The sequence below is a fragment of the Rhinopithecus roxellana genome, chromosome 11 (genome assembly GCF_007565055.1).
Source record: "Rhinopithecus roxellana isolate Shanxi Qingling chromosome 11, ASM756505v1, whole genome shotgun sequence".
NCBI classification, from domain to species: domain Eukaryota; kingdom Metazoa; phylum Chordata; class Mammalia; order Primates; family Cercopithecidae; genus Rhinopithecus; species Rhinopithecus roxellana.
Window position 1 is genome coordinate 101,246,059 of NC_044559.1, and position 22,226 is coordinate 101,268,284.

The 22,226-nt window shown below is 44.1% G+C and overlaps 1 pseudogene; it reads left to right on the forward strand.

Annotated features, from left to right (window-relative positions):
• The first annotated feature begins 1,714 nt into the window (after positions 1 to 1,714).
• LOC104655731 lies at positions 1,715 to 19,005 on the forward strand (annotated as a pseudogene).
• Positions 19,006 to 22,226: the final 3,221 nt, after the last annotated feature.

Consider the following 22,226-nt stretch of genomic DNA (forward strand, 5'->3'; position numbering starts at 1 on the left):
TGTCATTTTAAAATAATGTAATGTAATACAATATGTGAAATCCCTTTGTCTTGAGTTGGCTTGAATAGATTTCTGTTTCTTGCAACAAAAAATAAAAGCCAGATTAAAATTAGTGGGATATTAACACCTGGTCCCAACTGATCTCCTGGGCCATAAGGCCATCTGGAGAAATCACAAGAAGCAAGACAAACTGACAATGTCTTAGCCATTACTGGGAAGGCAATAGATGCCAAAAAAAGAAAAAAGGGAACTGAAAACTTTTAAAGACGATTTGGAAAGTTTGTGTGTACGCACCTCCCTGTTGAGTGTGCAGTGACTTGTAGAGCCAGCACCGTGAACAGAGTTGCCGCTCATGAACGAAACCTAGCATTTGAATGCTCACACTTAAAATAGGCTATGAATGACTGCCGGTTATGAGACATGCTAGATACACAGGAATCATAAGTGATCGAAGCCAATTCACAAGAAAAATCAGGATGATATTATTTGAAGCAGCCTCAAAAGCAGGTGCTAGGTTTAGGGTGTGTCTACATGGCCCTGGTTTTTATTTCCACTCAGCTTTGGAAACTAAATGACACTGCTGTCTATTTACAACTGTGTCTTATATATGTTCATACAGAGTGTGTCTAAATAAAACATAGTTTACAAATAGCTCCACAATGGTAGCATTTCATGGCCAAAGATATTTCATGGCTTGGAGTTAAATACAATTTGGCCTCCATCTAAATGTTCCAGTTGATTTAGAAATTGAATTATTATCACATTTGATCCAAGAAGACATCTTACAAGTTTAAAAACTAAAATTTGTAAATAGGAGCTTTCATGACTTAAATGGAATTTCCTGTGCCTCTGTTATATAAATTACATCTTCTTGCTATAGGGAAGCAGTATATTGAAGTGGGTAAGATATGGACGTTGGAAATAGAGAGGCTTGAGTTCAGATCCAGGCTCTATGATTTATTAGTCATGTGGCCTTGAGAAAGTTACCCCTGCAGTTTCTTTATTTTTAAAGCTAGGATGGTGATGATAACAGCACATACATTTCAGGATGTTGCAAAGATTAAATGGGTTAATAAACATACATGCTTAGAATAGTGCCTGGCTCATAGAAATACTCTACAAACGCTTGTCACTATTATTGGTAATTCTTTCATTGAACTCACAATGTAAATCATTAAGCCAACTCTTACTGAGTCCATGTGAGTACTGTGCTGGGTGTGTCCTTTTGTAATCCTATTGAAAAAGCACAGCTCACAAGGATAACAGGAATTCTCATTCTAAATTTACAGTTGCAGAAATGAGGCTTAGAAAGGAAGTTAACTAACTCTCTACAGCCTGTCTGGTTATTAAATGGCAGGGCTAGGATTAATAAATTCATTCATTTGTGCATTCAACATTTTTTTTTTCAAGACAGAGTCTCACTCTTGTTGTCCAGACTGGAGTGCAGTGGCATGGTCTTGGCTCACTGCAACCTCCACCTCCCAGGTTCAAGGAATTCTCCTGCCTCAGCCTCCCGAGTAGGTGAGATTACAGGTGTGCGCCCGGCTAATTTTAGTAGAGATGGAGTTTCACCATGTTTGCCAGGCTGGTCTCAAATGCCTGACCTCAGGTGATCCACCCACCTTGGCCTCCCAAAGTGCTGGGATTACAGGCGTGAGCCACCGTGCACGGATCAACATGTTGTTATTGAGCGCTAGTTACTTATTTTTCTAGGTGCTAGAATATAGAGAGGAACCAAATGGATTAAAATCTTTGCCTCCATGGAGCTTACCTTCAGCTAACGGAGACAGTCAAAAACAAGGTAAGTCAGTATTATGCGTAGGAGACCATAAGGTAGAGTGTGCTAACAAGAAAACTAAGCCAGAAGGGGAGTGGGAATGTATGTGTGCGTGTTGAGGGAGGTGGAGTTCACAATGCAATTTTTGCTAGAACAGGTCACTAGGGAAGGTCTCACTCAGAAGAGGACATTTGAGGAAAGGCATGAGAGGAGAGGAAGCGAGCCATGGGAGTATCTGGGGGAAAGGTTCCAGGCAGCAGAAAGAGCACATGCAAAGGCCCTGAGGCAGGACTGTGCCTGGCATGTTCCAGGGACAGTAAAAAGCCAGTGTGGCTGAGGCAGAGAAAGCAGAGAAAACAATGGGAGATGAGATCACAGAGGTAAGGGATTGGCTGACATTGGTACTTACTGAAGAAAACCCCTCCCTATGTTCCTGTTAACTGGGGTTCTTCCACAAAGTCAACACATCTATAGAAGCCACTGATGAAACAGGCTCCCCCTTGGAAAGACCATCTCGCCTTCCAGCCTCTCCACCCTGCAGAGAGGAAAACCCGAGTTTGGCATTGGCAGTCAGGTAATTCATCAAATCTGGAAACCACCTCATCAGCATTCCCCTGGCCGACTGAAAGCAACCATGACGTTGTGCTGAATGCACTTGCAGAGTCGTGCTGTGCTCTCTCCGAGTTCATCACAGCACCTCCCTATGCAGGAGTTTCAATTCAAGGTCATTTTTGGTTCCTTTCAGTAGCAGACTCAGAACCAGACCTATTCAAGTATCGGAATGGGGCAGACACGTTAATAGCCAGACCCCAGTGGGAGTTCTATTTTCCATTTCCTCCTCCCCCATATTTATTTGTTTCTTCCTCTCCTCTGTGCGGTAAAGGTGATCTTGCATGATATTTTCAGATGAGGCTTAAAAAGGTGGAGTGGAGGATGGGAAGATGACACCCTGAATTGGAGCTCACTCTTTCTCAGTCCCTCAGGCTGGAGTTGGGCTCCCTGGGTTTGAATCCCCATTCTATCACCTAGAAGCTATGTGACCTTAGTCAGGATACTCAGCCTCTCTGAGCCTCAGTTTAAAATTTTGAATTGGGGCCAGGTGCATTGGCTCAGGCCTGTAATCCCAGCAGTTTGGGAGGCCGAAGTGGGCAGATCACTTGAGGTCAGGATTTCAAGATCAGCCTGGCCAACGTGGTGAAACCCCTTCTCTACTAAAAATACAAAAATTAGCTGGGTGTGGTGGCACATGCCTGTAGTCTCAGCTACTTGGGAGGCTGAGGTAGGAGAATCACTTGAACACAGTAGGCCGAGGTTGCAGTGAGCTGAGATTGTGCCACTGCACTCCAGACTGGGTGATGCAGCAGGATCCCATCTCAAAAATAAAATAAAATAAAAGTAAAAAAATAAAATTTTTAATTGGGGATGATGATGACATCTTCCTCAAAGACTTGTCATGAGAATTCAATGTGGTCATTTAATTCTGTTTCAGGATTTAGCCAAATTTGGGTGGTATTTCCCTTTTGGTGGGGTACTTTTCATCACAATGAGAAGGATGTCTTAGGACTCCAGGACACTGAGAAGTGGGTGTCCAAAACATGTGGTTGTCTCTGCATTTCCACTCAAAGCAGAATTTTCCAGGTGCTTCCCTCTTTCTGCTGAAAGTTCACTTCATCTCCATCTGGGTGGTCCCAGCCTCCCAGGCTGATAAACCTCTTGAATTCTTAAGAGCAGACAGAGAGGTGGGCCCTCTGTGGTCTAGGGGAGAAGTGGCCCACTGCCTCAAATGGGAAAGATGTTCTAAATATGGTTATTCCCTTGCCTGGGACAAAAGCTGAAATTTTCTGGTCTCATGCAGGAAATTAAGGGAAATGTTTGTAAATTCTTTGGAAGGAGAAACATGAAAACAACAAGTAAATATCCTTTCTAGAGAAGGAGATTTTTAGCAAGGGAATTTGCAGAGATTATACCTTTCTTCCTTTAGTGTAACTTACCTTTTGGGGAAAGGGCACCCAGAATTTGGTGAATGTTGTCTAATGGCCACAGCTTATTAACCCTATGTGTTCCTGTAGACAGGGCAAAAAATTACTACACAGTTATGGCAGAAAGCGTCCCATGACAGGGATACAGCAAACAGTCAATATTACTCCTGGCAATAAACCAATGAATAAATAATACATCAGGAATAGCTACAGCGTTTCATAGAAATGGCCAAAGCAATTATCTTAGGATCATTGTAATTAGAAAAACATTCCCATGAAATGTGTCTGTAATTCAGTGATTTAAATGAATAGAATAATGTTTTCTTACTGGCTCAGATTACTACTTTAGAGATAATTTATCATGGTGTCTGATGAAGCTCCAATGGCAGGAGCCCTTCAGATTATGATTTTAAATTGTTGTGGCCTATTGATGGTGCAGCAGCTCATCTGGAGCGGCCGCTGGGGGGATGCCAGCTGCAGCAGGGGAGGTGCAGCCAGGGCTGCATGCTCTGCGGAGCTACCCAGGCCAGGAACAGGAGGGAGTCCTGCCTCCCACCGAGTTGGTGGGGAGGGAGCCCTGTGTTCTCGGGCGCCCCTGCAGCGACCAGCCGCAGCTCTGGACCCAGGCATCCCCCTTCTCTTGGGACCAGGAAGCCCCCCTTGCCCCTGCAGGCTAGGAAATGTCTGCTGCTGCTCCCTGGTCTCTCCCCACTCTTGGCACCAGCTCTGATTTTGGAGCAAAGTTGTGTCCAAGCTCATGCACTGTCGCAACCTGGAAGGGTGGGGGTGCTCAGGGCAGCACTGACATGCCAGACCCGCACCCCATCCCCTACCTCGGCCCCCTCCGGAATTTGGGCACCAACAGTGCCAGAGGGAGGCTGGGGGTGCTGAAGGTGGCTCAGCACAGGCCTGCGCCCCTTGGCACAAACAGCCAAGGCATCATGGATAGCATGTTGATGGTGAGAGGCAGGCAGGTTCCTGGCCAGAAAGGGGCAGGTCTCTAGTGAAACTCCACCTTCAAGCCAGGGACAGCCTGAAGCCTGGGGACCAGGCTGCCAGTTCCGGGTGCAGTCGGAGGCCCAGAGTGAGATCTTATGGTGCTTTTTCCAGGCTTGCCCATGGCTGCGCATGAACCAGTCAGCACACACTTCCCCCCTTCTGAGCCAATTAAAACCCTGGACTCAGCCAGACTCAGACAGAAGTCAGGACTAACAGCTGTGGGAAGGAGCTACCCACTTCCGGTCTCCTTGACACTTCAGGATGACCTGCCTGCACGTAGGAGCTACCCACCATGGGTCTCCTCTCCAGTGAGAGCTGGACACCTGCCAGGACGACCTGTCTGTGGAAAGGAGTTACCCACTCTGTGTCTCCTGAGAGCTGTTCTGTCACTCAATGAAGCTCCTCTCCACCTTTCTCACCTTCCAGTTGTCCAGGCACTCCATTCTTCCTGGACACAAGACAAAATCTTGGGACCTATCAAATGGTGGGACTGAAAGAGCTATAATACAAATGGTTAAAACACAACCCCCACTCTCCATGACGAGAGAAGAGCTGTGGCCCTTCAAGGAGTTCAGACGTAGGGGCTCCTCAGGCCAGTGTTGTGACACCTTCTTTAGGGCTCTGTGGTTACTGGTGTCTCCAAGCTTCTGGGCACCACCGCGTTTCTTGGTGCCCACAATGGAAGTTGCTTGCAATACGCCTGGTCCACCATCAGCCTCGCACAGAGCCAGCGCCTGGAGTTGGCCTCCCCATTGCAGCCGGCATGCCGGGCTATGTGCAGTGGCCAGAACCTGTTCAAATTCACACATCCCTCACCACTCCGCACATGGCTCCCCCTTGGTAGGCGTGGAATCTGGCCAGTAGCTAGAGCTGAGTGCAGCCTGCTGGGCCAAGTGGGTGGAATGAGCCCAGGGGTCCCGAGGATAACTTGGGCAAAGGTTCCACTGACCACACAGGTTTCCAGCTGGCAAAGTGACACCCTAAAGATCCTGTGACATTTTCTGGGACACTATCATGACCACAGACTCAGCATCAAACAGTTAAATGACCTTGACAGAAACCCATGAAATGAACTTATCCATATGAAGGATTCTTGCAGGTAAAAAGCGTGCTATGATGTAGATAACCACCTCTGCCTTATCACATTGGAAAATTGTGGCTGAGCTGTGCCAGGATTTTTGTGAAGGCTGAAGCAGAAGACAAAAGAGCCTGGCTTAAAGATGTATAGACCCACCAATTCCACTCTTACTTCTAAACTCAAAGACACATCCACCAAAAGACATATGCAAGAATGTCCATAATTGCCCAAACTTGAATCAACTGAATGTCCAGCAATAGTCAAATGGGGAAATTAAACATTCAATGAAAGACTACTCAGCAATTCAATAATTTTTTTAAAAAACCAGTAGCTACATACAGCAACTTGAATTAATCCCAAAACATGTTGAGCCAAAGAAGCCAGACACCAAAATATATGCACTGTATGATTCCATTGACATAAGATTTTGAAGCAGACAAAACTAATCCACAGAGAAGGAGATCAGAGTAGTGGTTACCTTATCTAGTGTGCAGGTAGAGGTTATAGAATTGCAAAGACATGAAGCAGCCTACTGGATGCTGGACTATTCTATATCTTGATTGGAATAATGATTCCATGGGTGTGTATGTATGAAAAACTCACCATCTGCACACTTAATACTTGTACATGTTACTCTATGCAAATTATGCCTCAATTTAAAAATGAAAAAGTAGGAAACAAAAAATTAAATATAGAGGTAAACAGGATGTGTGGTTTTCTAGGTGGCTTTTATAAGACTCAAATTTAAGAATTGTGGCTCCTTTGTAAGGAGAGAAAATCTGAATCCCATACAGATAGACTTGTCCCAGGGTGACACTGTGTTTGTTCAACATTAACCAGCACTATTGAGACTACTGTGCCGGGCAGTGGGCTGGCTGGTGACAACACAATGGGAAAATGGGACTGTCGTGGACTCACTCAATAGGAGAAGCAACACTTCAGAAAGAAAACAACACACACAATTCTATCACTTCGAAATGTGATAGAGACTATAAGAAGAAAAATATACAAGACACACACGAGATGTTTTACAAGAAAGAACAAGAAGGAAGCCTACTTTTGTTTGGGAAGTCTGGAAAATCTCTGAAGAAATCACATTTGAATAAAGATGTGAAGGTTGGGTAGGAGTCAGCCAGCAGAATTAAGTATAATGGGAACACATGGAAGTGGAAGTGTGTGAGTGTGTATGTGTGTGTGTGAGAGAGAGAGAGACAGAAAGCGAGCGAGAGAGAGAAGCATGAGTAAAGGTCTTGAGCTGACTGGCCCAAGGAGCTGGGAGAATTCTAGTGTAAATAAAAGTTACTGAGTGGGAGGGAAGGAGGGAGAGAAGGCTGAGGGAGGAAGGTAGACAGGGGCCAAGCTATAGCGCACTTTCCAGGCCATGATTAGGGTTTAGACGAATGCCAAGTATAATAGAAAGGGTCAGAGGGTTAAGTAAGATCTGATTTACATTTAAAAGAGATCACTGGCTTCCAAGAAGAGAATAAACTAAAAAGAGATTAGAACAGTCAGAAGAACCAGATAAGACTATTGAAGTAATCCAGGAAGGAGAAGGCAACTTGAATTAAGATAGCGGAAACAAAAATGGAGAAAGGTGGATGGAAATAAGCTAGCTTTTCGAAATCCTTTTCTGATAACCTAATCTCTCTTCTAAAACTAGCTATTAACTCTAATCCGTGCGCGTGCGCTCTCTCTCTCTCCCCGTCCTACTGAAACACACATACATACTCACAGTAGACCCTCACCCTCTCACCCACTAGATCCCAGCTGTGATGAGAAAGCAACAGCAACTGATGTCCATTCAGGGCCTTGCTAGGAATTCCAAGGCATTATTTAGTTCAAGGAAAGGAAGTCAGGAGTAAATGTTAACATTCATTCAGGGTCACCTATGTGACAAGCATTGGGTTAGATACTTTCACATTTGTTTTCTTGGATATCAAATTGGATATTATTATCCTCATTTTAATAGGTGAGGAAATTGCAGCATGAAGAGGTTAAATAATTATTTTATTGCGGCCTCATAGCTATTTTAAACGGCAGAAGTAGATTGATTTCAGAGCCACCTGATTCCAGAAACCACATTCTTTCTACTACACTCTGCAAATGATTCTTTTATCAAAGGTGTATGGCTTTTTAATAACAGACACCAGGAAGAGTAATCCACAGGGATGGCTTATTAATGGTGACATTTAGATTTTCAAACACCTGGTTAAAAGCAGATCCCTTTGAACAGCAGTCTTCAGAGCCTCTGGGACACAGCCCCTTAGGCAACCTCGTACTCTAGTCCACCTGTGATTAACTACAAGTCCACCTCCATGCGCAGGTGCCCTGGATGCCAGTGATATCTGAGAGCAACCACTAAAGGTCAAAGGTGGCTACACAAATCCCAGCACTTTGGGAAGCTGAGGAGGGCAGATAGCGAGGTCAGGAGATCGAGACCATCCTGGCTAACACGCTGAAACCTGTCTCTACTAAACATAAAAAAAAAAAAAAAAAATTAGCCGGGCGAGGTGGCGGGCACCTGTAGTCCCAGCTACTTGAGGGGCTGAGGCTGGGGAATGGCGTGAACCCAGGAGGCGGAGCTTGCAGTGAGCTGAGATGGCGCCACCGCACTTCACCCTGGACGACAAAGCGAGACTCTGTCTCAAAAAAAAAAAAAAAAAAAAAAGTGGCTATACAACCTCCAAACGCAGTGACATCAGAGCTGAGTTCAGCCCAGGTGTGCTGAGTGAGGCAGGTAGAGACTTGAATAATACTGAAGTGTCTTAAGTTGGGTTTCACTATAAGACAGATGGATCTAGCCCCTGCCTTGGAAAACAGCATAGCCTTGTGGGGAGGGAAAGGGTAAGAGTGAGAAGCTTGCCGATTCTAGGGTTTCCTCCTGCTTTAACAGTGACTTTGCCCAATTACCATAAACACATTTCTTTGAGGTGGCCATGTGACCAGAGACACCATATCCTGGGGACTCAGGGAAGAGGGATGAATCCACTAGGATTCAATCGGAGAAGCAGGGCCACTATGAGTGATACGGAACAAGGGATTTGTTATTAAGATGAGCACGATTGTGGGAGCTGGTGAAGGGGGTGATGGCAAGCTGCTTCTGTACCTGGTGGGGGCCTAAAGCTGCTGTAGCTGGGCAGCTCTGGTAATCAGGAAAGAAGGCTGCATCTAATGTGAGGAGAGCAACATTAACTGGAAGCGTGAGAAAAACAAGAACTGTCACCAGTGGAGGGTGTCCAGGTTCTTGGCATCTCGAATGAAAAAAATGGACAAAATGCACAAAGCAAGGAAAGAATTAAGCAACAAAAGCAATTTATTGAAAATGAATGCACACTCCACAAGGTAGGAGCTGGCCTGAGCAAGCAGCTCAAGAACCTGGTTACAGATTTTTCTGACCTTTAAATACCCTCTAGAGTTTTCTCATTGGTTACTAGGTGTACACCCTATGTAAATGAAGTAGTGGCCTGCAACCAGTCTGATTTGTTGTAGAAAGTGACCAATCAGAGGCTGAAGTGAAGTTACAAAGTTACACCCTATGCAAATGAAGACTTGGCCCATGACCAGTCTGACTGATTGCAGGAGGGAACTATCAGAGCTACTTTCAATTTTTCATCTGCCATGCAGAAGGACAGCGGGGGGCAGTACAAAGGGAGTAGCATCTGGTCCTTTTGTTACTTGGGCATGGAAAGTTGGGGTTTTCCATTTGATTTAGTTCTAGGAAGTCAGCATGAATTGGCCTTCCATTTCCTGCCTCCAGGACCTATTCTCCTGCTTCAGAACAATGAGGACAGAATTGACCCCACCTATGCCTCTTATTGCCTCCAATTTTGACAATGTGGGGAACCTGCAGAAGCCAACACTTTCTCCATGAGACTGCACACACAGTAAGTTTGCAACTCAAGAATCTGAAGGAGGAGATTGGGTAGGAACTGAAGGAGTTGCAGGCCCAGGCACTGCTCCATGCCAAGAGGATGAGACATTAGGTCAGCATGAGCTATGGGGTCTGCCTGATACCTACACCAATCCACAAAGACTGGCTACTGCTTCCTTCCCTTCTGCCTTCCCAGTCTCATGCAAATTTCTCTTGTGGTCAGTCCTAATCTACAATGATACAGGGAAGAGAGTTCTGGGAAATATTTCCAACTTAGCTAAGTTGACACAGTACCAAGCCCCTTCAAGGGGAGACCTCTAGAGACAAATAATTACATTAACTAAAGATTTTATGGTATTGGTAGGTGGAAAGAGAATTCCCATTGAAACCTATAGTGCAATCCTGGCCAGATCCTTTGAGAAACAAACAAACAAACAAAAAAACCACTTGAGTCAGTCATGGTGGCACATGCTTATAGTCCCAGCTACTCAGAAGGCTCAGGTGAGAAGATCACTTGAGCCTGGGAGTTCGAGGCTCTAATGAGCCATGATCGCACAACTGCACTCCAGCCTGGGTGACAGAGCAAGACCCTGTCTCAAAAAAAAAAAAAAAAAAAAAACACTTGAAATTCAAGTATAAAGTGGAGGAGAGCTGAAAATCAACTAATAAATCATTAGTGAGTGCTGATTATATGCAAAGCCAAGTCGTAGGCATCACTGTGAAGATACAGACAGCAGCAGGATAGGATTCCTGCCCTCACTGGAAGGAAGATGAGGTAGACAAGTGCCACATATGCATTACACACTAAATACTCCACACTCCCGGGGACTCCTGCAGGATACTTCTAAAAGCTGCCTGCTGATTGGTTGATGGAACAGACTTGAGCATTCTTAGACTCAGGTTTAAATTCAGCCTTGCCCCCTACTAGATATATTTGCTTAGTCACTCTGAGCTTCCATTTCCTGGTTCATAAAGTACAGTTAGTAATAATACTAATATAAGTTGGTTTAAAAGATTAAAAGAGATTTTACATGTGAAGCACTGGCACACAGCAGGTATTCAGGAAGTGGTAGATATTTTATTGTTTGTCATCATCATCCCTGTTCCTTTTTAGACCCAAAGCCTACCTGAGTAGATGTATGACTTTAGTGTCAGGGACCTATGAGCTTGCAAAAATACATATATGTGTCTAATCTCTTTTTTTTTTTTTTTTTTTTGAGATGGAGTCTTGCTCTGTCGCTCGGGCTGGAGTGCAGTGGCCGGATCTCAGCTCACTGCAAGCTCCACCTCCCGGGTTTACGCCATTCTCCTGCCTCAGCCTCCGGAGTAGCTGGGACTACAGGCGCCCGCCACCTCGCCCGGCTAGTTTTTTTTTTTTTTGTATTTTTAGTAGAGACGAGGTTTCACCGTGTTAGCCAGGATGGTCTCGATCTCCTGACCTCGTGATCCTCCCGTCTCGGCCTCCCAAAGTGCTGGGATTACAGGCTTGAGCCACCGCGCCCAGCTGTGTCTAATCTCTTAATGATCAGCAGTTCGGATAAGTTGATGTGTTTCCCATATTTATATATTCATTCGGTAAATAGTAAGGGCCTAATACTATGCAAGACACATGTGTCCAAATCGCATTCTAATGGCACAGCAATACAAGTCAGGGAGCTAAAAGTCTCAGATGGCTAATGCAAACAACATTCTTAGGAGCCGAAGTTCAGTTCAGCAAATATGTCCCGGAACTTGAAAGAAAAGGAAGAGGGGTTGAAAGAAAAGAAGCCTCACTGTCACTTGTAGTGGTCAAGGAAGATTTCAGAGAGCAAGTGGCATTGGGGTTCAGCTTGGAAGAATAGGCAAGGTTCACACCAGGAGGGAGGAGGGCAGCATTTCTGGGGCAGTGGAGGCTGGAAAGCCCCTGATATAGTCACAGAGTAGCAGCGAGAGGAGAGTGGGCTTGTAAGGTAGTAAGTAGGCCAAGAAGTAGACTGTGCAGGGCTTTGAATGTCAGGGTCAGGAGTTCAGACTTTGTATGGTGGACAGCAGGGTCACTGAAGGTTTTCATAGAGAGAAGGGGCACAATGGAAGCCAAGTTTTAGGAAAACGGAGGTGGCAGAAGTCTATTGTCTGTAGAGGATTGAGGAGAGACTGTAGGCAGGAAGGCTGACTGGACATCCTGTCACAGAAACTCAGAACTAAAGAGAGGTCCAGTAATGGGACACAGAGTGCAGGGAAGGCTGCAGGGACTCGTGGGAAGGGAGAAAGCAATGCTCTTGGTGCCTGCTTGCACATAAGGAGTGGCTAAAGGTGTGAGAGATGAGCTGGAATTCCAAGCCTGGGCAGCATGAACAGAAATAGGAAAGCCAGGGCTGGGGTGTGGGAAAGAGAAAAGAGGCTGTGTTCCACGTGGAGAGTCACTGAGGAGCCCTGAAGGCACAAGCAAGAGATGAGGGCAGACCAAAGATTGGGGGTAACCTCCAGAGAAGGGCAGACTGAACTCAGAAAATGCCTGAATATAGGAAGGGGCAGGAGGTACCAGAGAAAGAACAGAGGCCTGGTCTCCTGGGAAACCTAATGAAACCTTCGAATTGCTCATGATCAGCAGTTCGGATAAGTTGATGTGTTTCCCATATTTATATATTCATTCGGTAAATAGTAAGGGCGTAATACTATGCAAGACACGTGTGTCCAAATCGCATTCTAATGGCACAGCAATACAAGTCAGGGAGCTTCAAGACAGTGAAGACCTCCAGTCCTTATAGCTCTTCCTGATGCACTGGTGCTTGTTTCTACAAGAGAAACATCACATTGCAGACCTGCTCAATGGCTAAAGAAAAGAGAAAACTCAGACCATTCCCAAAGAGAGAGAGGATTCCCTCAGAAAGAGTTGAGCTATCGCCCACATCGTGGTCATGATGCTGCCTGTGTCAGGGTCCCTTGAGAACTAGACGGCGCATTCAAAGTGTTGAAGAGATTTGATGCAGAGGCCATTTGCAGAGTCAGGCACCGAGGACCAGCCACATTCATACACTGTCATCCTCCTCATCCCGAAGGGGAGCAGAGGGAATGGAGTTACTTGAAGCCTAAAGAGGGCCAAAGGGGTAGAACCAGTTGCCCAATCAGAGTGGTGCCTATAGGAGAACACAGCTACTGCCCAGAAGAGTAAAACGAATAAATACCCCAATGTTTCTCTCCTCCCACCTCCCTATTTCCTATAAGCACTTCTCATTAGCCAAACCACCCAGAAGCCACAAGACAATGAAGTCTAGCCTGTGCAATCTGCAGTGCTCAGTCTTCCAAGGTACAGAGCAGGTCAGAAAAGTGTAGAGGATGGATCTTGGGGAGAAAATGGAGAATAATGAGAACATTGGCTCATTTTCTTCCCTAGTTCAAAGTTCTACTTTGAGCAGAAGTAGACATGATTTTTTTTTTTTAGGCAAATTTTTTTTTTGTTATTATACTTTAAGTTCTAGGGTACATGTGCATAACGTGCAGGTTTGTTACATATGTATACTTGTGCCATGTTGGTGTGCTGCACCCATCAACTCGTCAGCACCCATCAATTCATCATTTATATCAGGTATAACTCCCAATGCAATCCCTCCCCCCCCCTCCCCATGATAGGCCCCGATGTGTGATGTTCCCCTTCCCGGGTCCAAGTGATGTCATTGTTCAGTTCCCACCTATGAGTGAGAACATGCGGTGTTTGGTTTTCTGTTCTTGTGATAGTTTGCTAAGAATGATGGTTTCCGGCTGCATCCATGTCCCTACAAAGGACGCAAACTCATCCTTTTTTATGGCTGCATAATATTCCATGGTGTATATGTGCCACATTTTCTTAATCCAGTCTGTCACAGATGGACATTTGGGTTGATTCCAAGTCTTTGCTATTGTGAATAGTGCCGCAATAAACATGCATGTGCATGTGTCTTTATAGCAGCATGATTTATAATCCTTTGGGTATATACCCAGTAGTGGGATGGCTGGGTCATATGGTACATCTAGTTCTAGATCCTTGAGGAATTGCCATACTGTTTTCCATAATGGTTGAACTAGTTTACAATCCCACCAACAGTGTAAAAGTGTTCCTATTTCTCCACATCCTCTCCAGCACCTGTTGTTTCCTGACTTTTTAATGATTGCCATTCTAATTGGTGTGAGATGGTATCTCATTGTGGTTTTGATTTGCATTTCTTTGATGGTGAGTGATGATGAGCATTTTTTCATGTGTCTGTTGGCTGTATGAATGTCTTCTTTTGAAAAATGTCTGTTCATATCCTTTGCCCACTTTTTGATGGGGTTGTTTGTTTTTTTCTTGTAAATTTGTTTGAGTTCTTTGTAGATTCTGGATATTAGCCCTTTGTCAGATGAGTAGATTGCAAAAATTTTCTCCCATTCTGTAGGTTGCCTGTTCACTCTGATGGTAGTTTCTTTTGCTGTGCAGAAACTCTTTAGTTTAATTAGATCCCAGACATGATTAATTTTTATTGTAAATGATACACATTTGGATGGCATATTATGATTTCTAAAGTGTTTCATATAGATTCTCCTTTTTGAGCTACATAGTATCCCTATGAGGTAGAAAACACCATGTTATTTATGTCCATTAAACTCTGAAGTCCAGAGACATTAAATGATTTATTCAAAGTCACACAGTGAGTGAATTGTGAAGTCCACACTAGAAATAATGCCCTCTAATTCTTAACCCACTGCTCTGTCCCAGGTGTGAAATTAATCTACCTGGGAAGGTGCCCCTGCTATAAAAGACAATAGGACACAGCTGTCCAGAATTTGGCATGCATTGTGGCCCTGGTCCAGTTGGGTGAACAGGGCCGTCCTGAGTTGTTTTCAATAAGCAAATATTCCTGACACTTCAATTATCCCAACCCAAACAATGAATACATTGTGCAAGAGGCTTCATAAATTTCATTCAGTTGGATGCAATGAGAATAATATAAGTCAAAGCTTTGTGTGTATTCCCTCAAAAAAAAAAAAAGAAAGAAAGAAAGAAAGAAACCACCCAACAAAACAGAAATTGTTGTAAGGAAAACATCTAGGCTAGAAAAAAGAGGCAACACAGGCTCTGTGTTCATCTCTATCCCCGTATCTCTGCAGAGAAAGTGTCTTCAGTCAGGAACCCCAGTCTCTACAAGTCAAAGCAGGAATATCGGCCTTCTTACACTTGGACAACTCCAAAACTGTGTGATTGGTAAGATTTTTTTTTAACGTTCCTGTATTTGATGTCTTCTCCTCCTCATGTACACCCTCCTTGTCCACTTCCTCTACCGTACTGTCGTGAGCTGAATTGCATCCTCCTCTCCCCCGGCAAAAGATATTACTAAAATTCTAACCCCCAGTACCTCAGAATGTGGCCATGTTTGGTAACAGGGATGTTAAAAAAGTAATCAAGTTAAACTAGGGGTGTTACAATAGGCCCTAAGCCAATATGACTCGTGTACTGTGAAAAGAGAAAATTTGGACACAGAGACGGACACATAGAGGGAAGACATGCATAGAGACATGGAGAACACACCCATCAACCAACCAAGGAATGCCTGAGGCTACTGGGAGCTCAGGGAGCCCTGGAACAGATCCTTCCCTGAGCTTTCAGAGGGAGCATGGTCTTGTGGACACCTTGATCTCGGACTTCCGGTCTCCAAAACAGTGAGCTAATAAACTTCTGTTGTTCTAAGCCACCCAATTTGTGGTACTTTGTTTACAGTAGCCCCTAGGAAATTAATACACTCACTAAATGTATGCACATATATATCAAAGATATAGCCAGGAAAATGGTAGTTATTTTCTTGGCAAAACTCAAGGTTTCATACAAAAATATCCAAAGAAAGTGCTGGAAAAGGTTTATATAGATTACACATTGATCCTTTTTTCTAACTCTGCAAAACAGGAGTGGATTAGGCTTTGTGACAATATCTGATGTGTTGGTACCAGAATTAATTATGATGCATTTGGTTCCAAGTAATAGTATATCCATATTAAGACGGTTTAAACAATGAAAGCAACATCTTGGCTCCCATACCTGAAAATGTAGATGTACTCTGGGATTGAAGCATGATTTTATCAAGGCTCTAGATTCCTTTCTCTGTAATTCTCTTCGTCTTGCCTCTTTTGTGTGTTGATTCCATCCTCAGGCTGGTTTCCCTCATGGTAGCAAAATCATTGCAGTGGTTCCGGCATGCATGTCTGACTCCAGCACTTCCCGGAGAAAGAATGCCTTTATGCCCTAGATTCTTCAGCAACAGTCCCAGATGTGGTGCTGATTATTCCGTTCCTAACCAGTCCTAGGGGAAAGCCAACCACTGACTGGCTATGCTTCACTTGTGTGGTCCAATCACTGTGGCAAGACGCTTGAATTTTCCTAATGGCTTGGACCATTCTGGGCCTCCTGCTGGAGGCAGGGATGAGTGACCAGATATCCAGGGCAACCTTGAATGGAAGATGATCAAAATGAACACTGAGGAAGCACCACAATGTCCAGTCCAGAACTAAACCCTCTGCATATTGCAAAGTCTAATCTTGTCAAGACCTGATTGTTAGAACATTAGCTTGAGCTAGACTCACCTGCTTAAATGTGGAATCTAGAATATGAAGATTTCATTTCATATCTGAGAAGGGCCTATAAGTTGAGGAGGTGAGATTATATTTATTTTACTTATCAGGCACTGTTCCAGTTACTATGGCTACATAAGAAGTCATCTCAAAATGTAGCATCTTAGAATAACAATCATTATTTATTATCTCTCCAGGTTTCTGTGGATCAGGAATTCGGGTTGAGAGTAACTGGGCAGATGTAGCTCAGGTTCTCTCTGGTGGTTGCAGTCATTAGGTGGCTGTGGCTAGGGTCATATCAAAGGTATCATCACTAAATGTATACACATTTATACCCAAGGTGACACTTCACTGGGGACTTCGACAGCTGAGGCTTCTTGGACTTCTCTATTCCTACATTGTCTCTTCATGTGATCTCTGAAGCATGGTGGCTTCAGGAATAGGACTCCCAAGGGTGTGTGTGTGTGTGTGTGTTTTATCTATCTCGGGTATCTCTCTCTACACACACACACACACACACACACACAGAGAGAGAGAGAGAAAGAGAGAGAGAGAGAGAGAGAGACAAAAGCAGGCGAGTCCTTATCAGCTTACATGACCTAGCCGTAGAAACCAGCAGCTTCACTTCTGCAACAAACTGTGCATCAGGGAAGTCACAAAGTCCCTCTGGGTCCAAGGGGAGAGGAAACAGACTCCACCCAGAATAGAGAGTGGTAAGGTTCTAGCAGAGCACATGGGACCAGAAAATTACTGTGTCCCCATATGAAAAATACAGTCAGCCACACACGCTTACAGCATTTATATACCATAGACTGTTCCAAGTGTGTTACAACTACAAACTCATTTAATGGAATAGGGTACTAGACTTCCTTTTATAGATGGCAGATGCTGTGTGTGCCCCACCCACATCTTTTTGGCTCTCATCATTTCAGCACCTACCAGTTCATCTTCCAAATGCAGGATCTCGGCCCGAGAGCTTCCACTGGCCTCTGGAGTCTGGTGTGTTCTTGCACGCAGCAAGCCGGGTGTATTGGGGAATAGATTTCCTCTAGGAGCAGCTATCACCAAATAATTGGCAGGAGTTGGTGTATAAATGCCCTGGCTCCCTTGCCCTCTGGTGGCAGGATGGGATTTGATTCTGAGGCATGTGCTCTATGCTGGCTTCCACAGTCCCCCATGGGACAAGCTTCAGTGGTCCACAGTGGCGGCTTTCTTGACAATGCAACTCCATCATCTGCCTTTCTTTCCCTGTCTTCTTCCTACCACCACACTAGTGTTTCCTGTCACTCCCAAATAACCTACTTGGATCTGAACTTTTCTGGAGGAGCCCACACCAAGACTTTTAACTCGCCCAAGATCACTCAGTTAGGAATTTGAACCCAGATTATAATTGTAGGTAGCTTTGAGAGGCACTTTCTTAGCACCTATTAAGTGACATTAGAGAAAAGGCAGTGCTGAAGAGCCCAGGAAAAGGAGGTAAGATACCTCCAATCTAGACTTGGGATGTTCCAAAGTTACAGCCACCAAACACTTCTCGAGCTTATACTATGAGCCAGGCATTGGGCTACATGCTAGGGGAACTTGGCTCACTGATTCTGGGATGGACATAACAATTCTTGGCCAAATTCTCCCTCTTAGCTGTGATGAAAAATATCATAAAACTTTTAGATGAGAAAGCCCTGCTCTAGTATAAGATTCATTTTGCTAACACTGCTTCTGGGACTTCAGCATGGGCCGCTGGGATGGGGCTAGAATGAGCGTATTAGCTGGGGCTGCCATAACCAAATATCATCAACTGAGCAGCTTAAACAACCGAAATTTATTCTCTCACAGTTCTGGAGCCTGGGAAGTTCAAGGTCAAGGTGCTGGCCAGTTCAGTTTCTGCTGAGAGCTCTCTTCCTGGCTTTCAGGAATCTGTATCCTTTCTGTGTCCTCCCTTGATGGAGAGAGGTCTCCCTTCCTCTTTTTATAAGGACATTAATTGTGTTGTATAAGGGCCCCACCTTATAACCTCACTTAATCTTAATTAGCTCTGTATAGGCCCTTGCTACAAATACAGTCATATTGGGGGTTAAGACTTCAATATATGAATTCTGGGGGGACACAATTCAGTCCATAGCAGTCAGGTTCTAGTATAGTTTTCTGCAGGGGTTCACACCTGCAGAATAAGCTTTTAGCTTTATTTTATTTAGTTAGCAATCATTATCCACAGCAAATCGAGGGTGGAAGCACTTTTGACTACAAAAAGTACTTCTAAAGTCTAAAGAGCATAAATATTGTGTGACTGGATGGGCCAGTGCCCTGTCTTAAGGAAGGCCTGCCAAAGGCCTCCCAGGGCAATTCATGCCGCTCCACTCATGGGAGGCTGCAGTCCAACATGTAAGTGCCTTCATTAAATCCTCTCCCACTTTTTCTCAAACTCAGGGTTTTTTTGTTTTTGTTTTTTGATTTTTTCCTGAGAACATGCTGTCTCTTCATCTCTCTGAACTTCTAGGTAATATCTGTGTCATGAAAATAATCTAGATTAGAAGCGTGCGGCTTTGGCCAAATAGCTGAGTTTCACAGCAGCCAGCTCAGCCAGCCCAGTTTTGGGCTTTAAACAAGGAACTCCAGTTATTGAATCTAATCTTTCTCCCTTTTCTCTGTCTTCATAGGCAAATGGACAATCATCGATTTGTTGACAGAACACCTGTTAGGTGTAAGGCACAGTGCCATATGCTTTCCTTGGGGCTTGCCTTCAAGGAGCTAACAGAAATAAGAAGAAAAGAGGTGAAAAAGACTGTGATAAGGCCATAGTGGTGGATTGTGGATGTCCTGCCCTGTATCCACCTGAGTTTACTTGCAAGACAGCCTACACAGCATGCTGGCAACTTCCCCCTCACTGACTCAAATGTCAGTCTCCTTTGGCAACACCCTGACAGACACACCCAGGATCAATACTTTGTATCCTTCAATCCAATCAAGTTGCCACTCAGTATTAACCATCACACCTTCTAAGCCATCATCTCCTTCTAATCCTCCCATAACAATGGGTATAAGTTATGAAGGTGGGTTACCTATGGTACCTATCCCTCATTAAGTTGCCAGATGGATTTCACAGCACCTCAAAGTCAACATGCCCCAAGTCAAAGTCTTCTTTACCCATGAAATAAGCTGGTTTGCTACTTCCCTACATCTCTGAAGCGGTCCACCATTCCTCTGGCAACCATGTTCTCAAAGCCCAGAGGGAGGAAAAGAAAATGGATCTAAATAGAATGCCAGGTCCCACGCTGGATATTTTCACACCTTACCTCATTTAATACAACAAGCAAGGTGGTAGACAACATTGTCTGCCTTTGCAAATGAGGAAACAGAGGCTTAGAGAAGTTAAAGAATTTGCCTGAGAATAAAGCTAAAAGTAGCTTTAAAATACTAGAGCTGGGATTGCAAGCTTGATGCAAAGTTTGGGCTCTCTTCTTCCTTCACCAAGACCTTTCATTTTCCCTTTAAATATCTCTTATGTCTGCATTTCCCTTCCATTCCCATCACTAGCACTCTCCTCTAATGCCCCATCCAATGCGGAAGTCTCCAATAGGTCCCTCTGCTTATAACAGCCAAGAGGGTAGCTGTAAACCAGGTTCAGTAACAGATGCTTCATGTGAGGGAACTGATGGACAGCTGTCTAATGTATAACCTCTGACCTCAAAGGAATTTACAGTTCAGAGTCCAAAATAGCAAGGAAGTGGTGGGAGGAAGGTGAGAGAAAAGGGTGGGAGGGTGACAGAGGGGAGGGAGGGGAGTAAGGTGTGGGCCATGGAGGGAATCTGTCTGTCTCATGGTTTGCCCTAGGCACCCTTCTGCTCAGCCCCAGCATGCTTCTGGGCCCTCGTCCTCAACCCTCTTTGCTGTCCATATGGGTTCAATGTGAGTAACCTGCAGTTGTAGAGTGTAGCTGTCTTCTTCTGACACAGTCCTAAATACAAAACTGAGTAGCCAGAAGAATCACTTCTAGGGTAAACGTCTGTAGACAATGGTTGTATTTCTTTTCAATATTACTGGTTAACATTGTGGAGCTATTACTGATGGGCCAGACTCTGTGTTAGGCACAGACTTTCCAGGGATTATTTCATTTAATCCTCACAGCAACCACCATGCATTTGCAGATAGGCAAGTCAGGCTCACAAAAATGTATGCAGGGTTTCAGGGTTATGATAGGTAGAGCCAAACCCATCTGCCCAACCCAAGGGCCCCTGAGCTCCAACCCTACATCAAACTTTCAACATAGTACACCTTTTAGGAAAAGATTCTTGTTGCAAAAGCACCATAGGCAGTGTGTGTGTAAGGTCATTGTAAAAGTGTAGATAAGCAAGGGATAAGTGTCATCCTACCACCCAGAAGTAACCACTGTTAATATGTTGGCTTATCTGTTCCCAGGTGTTTCTGTGCCTGTACATACTATTCTTCTTGAATAAAAATAGGATTACACAGTGTATACAGTTTTGTAACTTTTGTTCATGAAACAATATACTGTATAATGCATTTCTTTCTTTATCATGAGATAGTCTTCTATGATACAGGAGGTTTTGTAAGATTTCTTCATTCTTTTGAATGGATGCACCATAATTTATTTAACCAATTCTTTATTTTTAGACATTTAGGAATCTGGTTTTGTTTCATCCTTTTAGTTTTTCACTCTTATAAATAATTCTGTGGTGGACGTCTACGTGGTTGAAGCTGTCCAGTCAAGCTCCTCACACCCTCTCAGGCCCTTGTCCAAATCCTTTGCCATACTGCAACTGGCAGGCTCACGGCCTTGGAACATGGGGCTTCCTTTGTCTGAGTCCCCTCCTCTCGCTCCAGTCACCAGCTAACTCATGCTGTCTCTTGGGTCTCAGATGAAATGCAGCTTCCTCTAGGGAGTCCAGGCCTTTCCGCTGTTTGTGCTCCTAGACCCTACCTTGTTCCTTCATTGCATTTAACATAATTATGATGAATTAATTGGCCATGTAATTACTTATCTAATTATGATGTTCCCTACTAGACTATTGGCTTCATGATGGCAGTGTCTTTGACTCCATTTTTCACTATGCTATCCCCAGAGCACTTCGTAAGAGTTTCTAAAATCTTTTCCATAAGGTTTTCAATTTACTTTGCCTAGATCCATCAGAGAAATCACTATATATGGCAGCTATAGCCTTATGAAATATATTTCTTAACTAATAATGTTTGAGAGTCAAAATTTTTCCTTGATCCATGGGCTGCAGAATGGATGCTGTATTATCACAGATGAAAACAACATTCATCTCCTTGGACTTTTCCATCAGAGCTCTTGGGTGACCAGGTGTATTGTCAATGAGCAGTAATATTTTGAAAAGAATCGTTATTTCTGAGCAGTAGGACTCAATAGTGGGCTTCAAATATTCAGTAAACCATGCTGTAAACAGATGTGCCATCATCCAGGTTTTGCTGTTCCATTTATAGAGCACAGGCAGAGTAGATTTAGTATAATTCTTAACGGCCCTAAAATTTTCAGAATGGTAAATAAGCTTTGCTTCAACTTAAAGTCACCAGCTATGTTAGCCCCTAACAAGAGAGTCAGCTTGTCCTTTGAAGCTTTGAAGCCAGGCATTGACTTCTCCTCTGTAGCTATGACAGTCCTACTTGTCATCCACTTCCAATCTAAGGCTATTTTGTGTACATTGAAAATATGTTGGCAAATGAAGCCACTTTTATTAATGATCTTACCTAGATCTTCTGGATAACTTCTGCAGATTCTATATCTGCACTTGTTGCTTCACCTTGCATGTTTATGTTATGGAGATGGCTTCTTTCCTTAAAACCTCATGAACCAACCTCTGCTGGCTTCCAACTCTTCTTCTGCAGTGTTTTTTTTTTTTACCTCTCTCAGCCTTTGCAGAATTAAAGAGAGTTAGGACCTCGCTCTGGATTAGGCTTTGGTTTAACGAAATGTTGTGGCTGGTCTGATCTTCT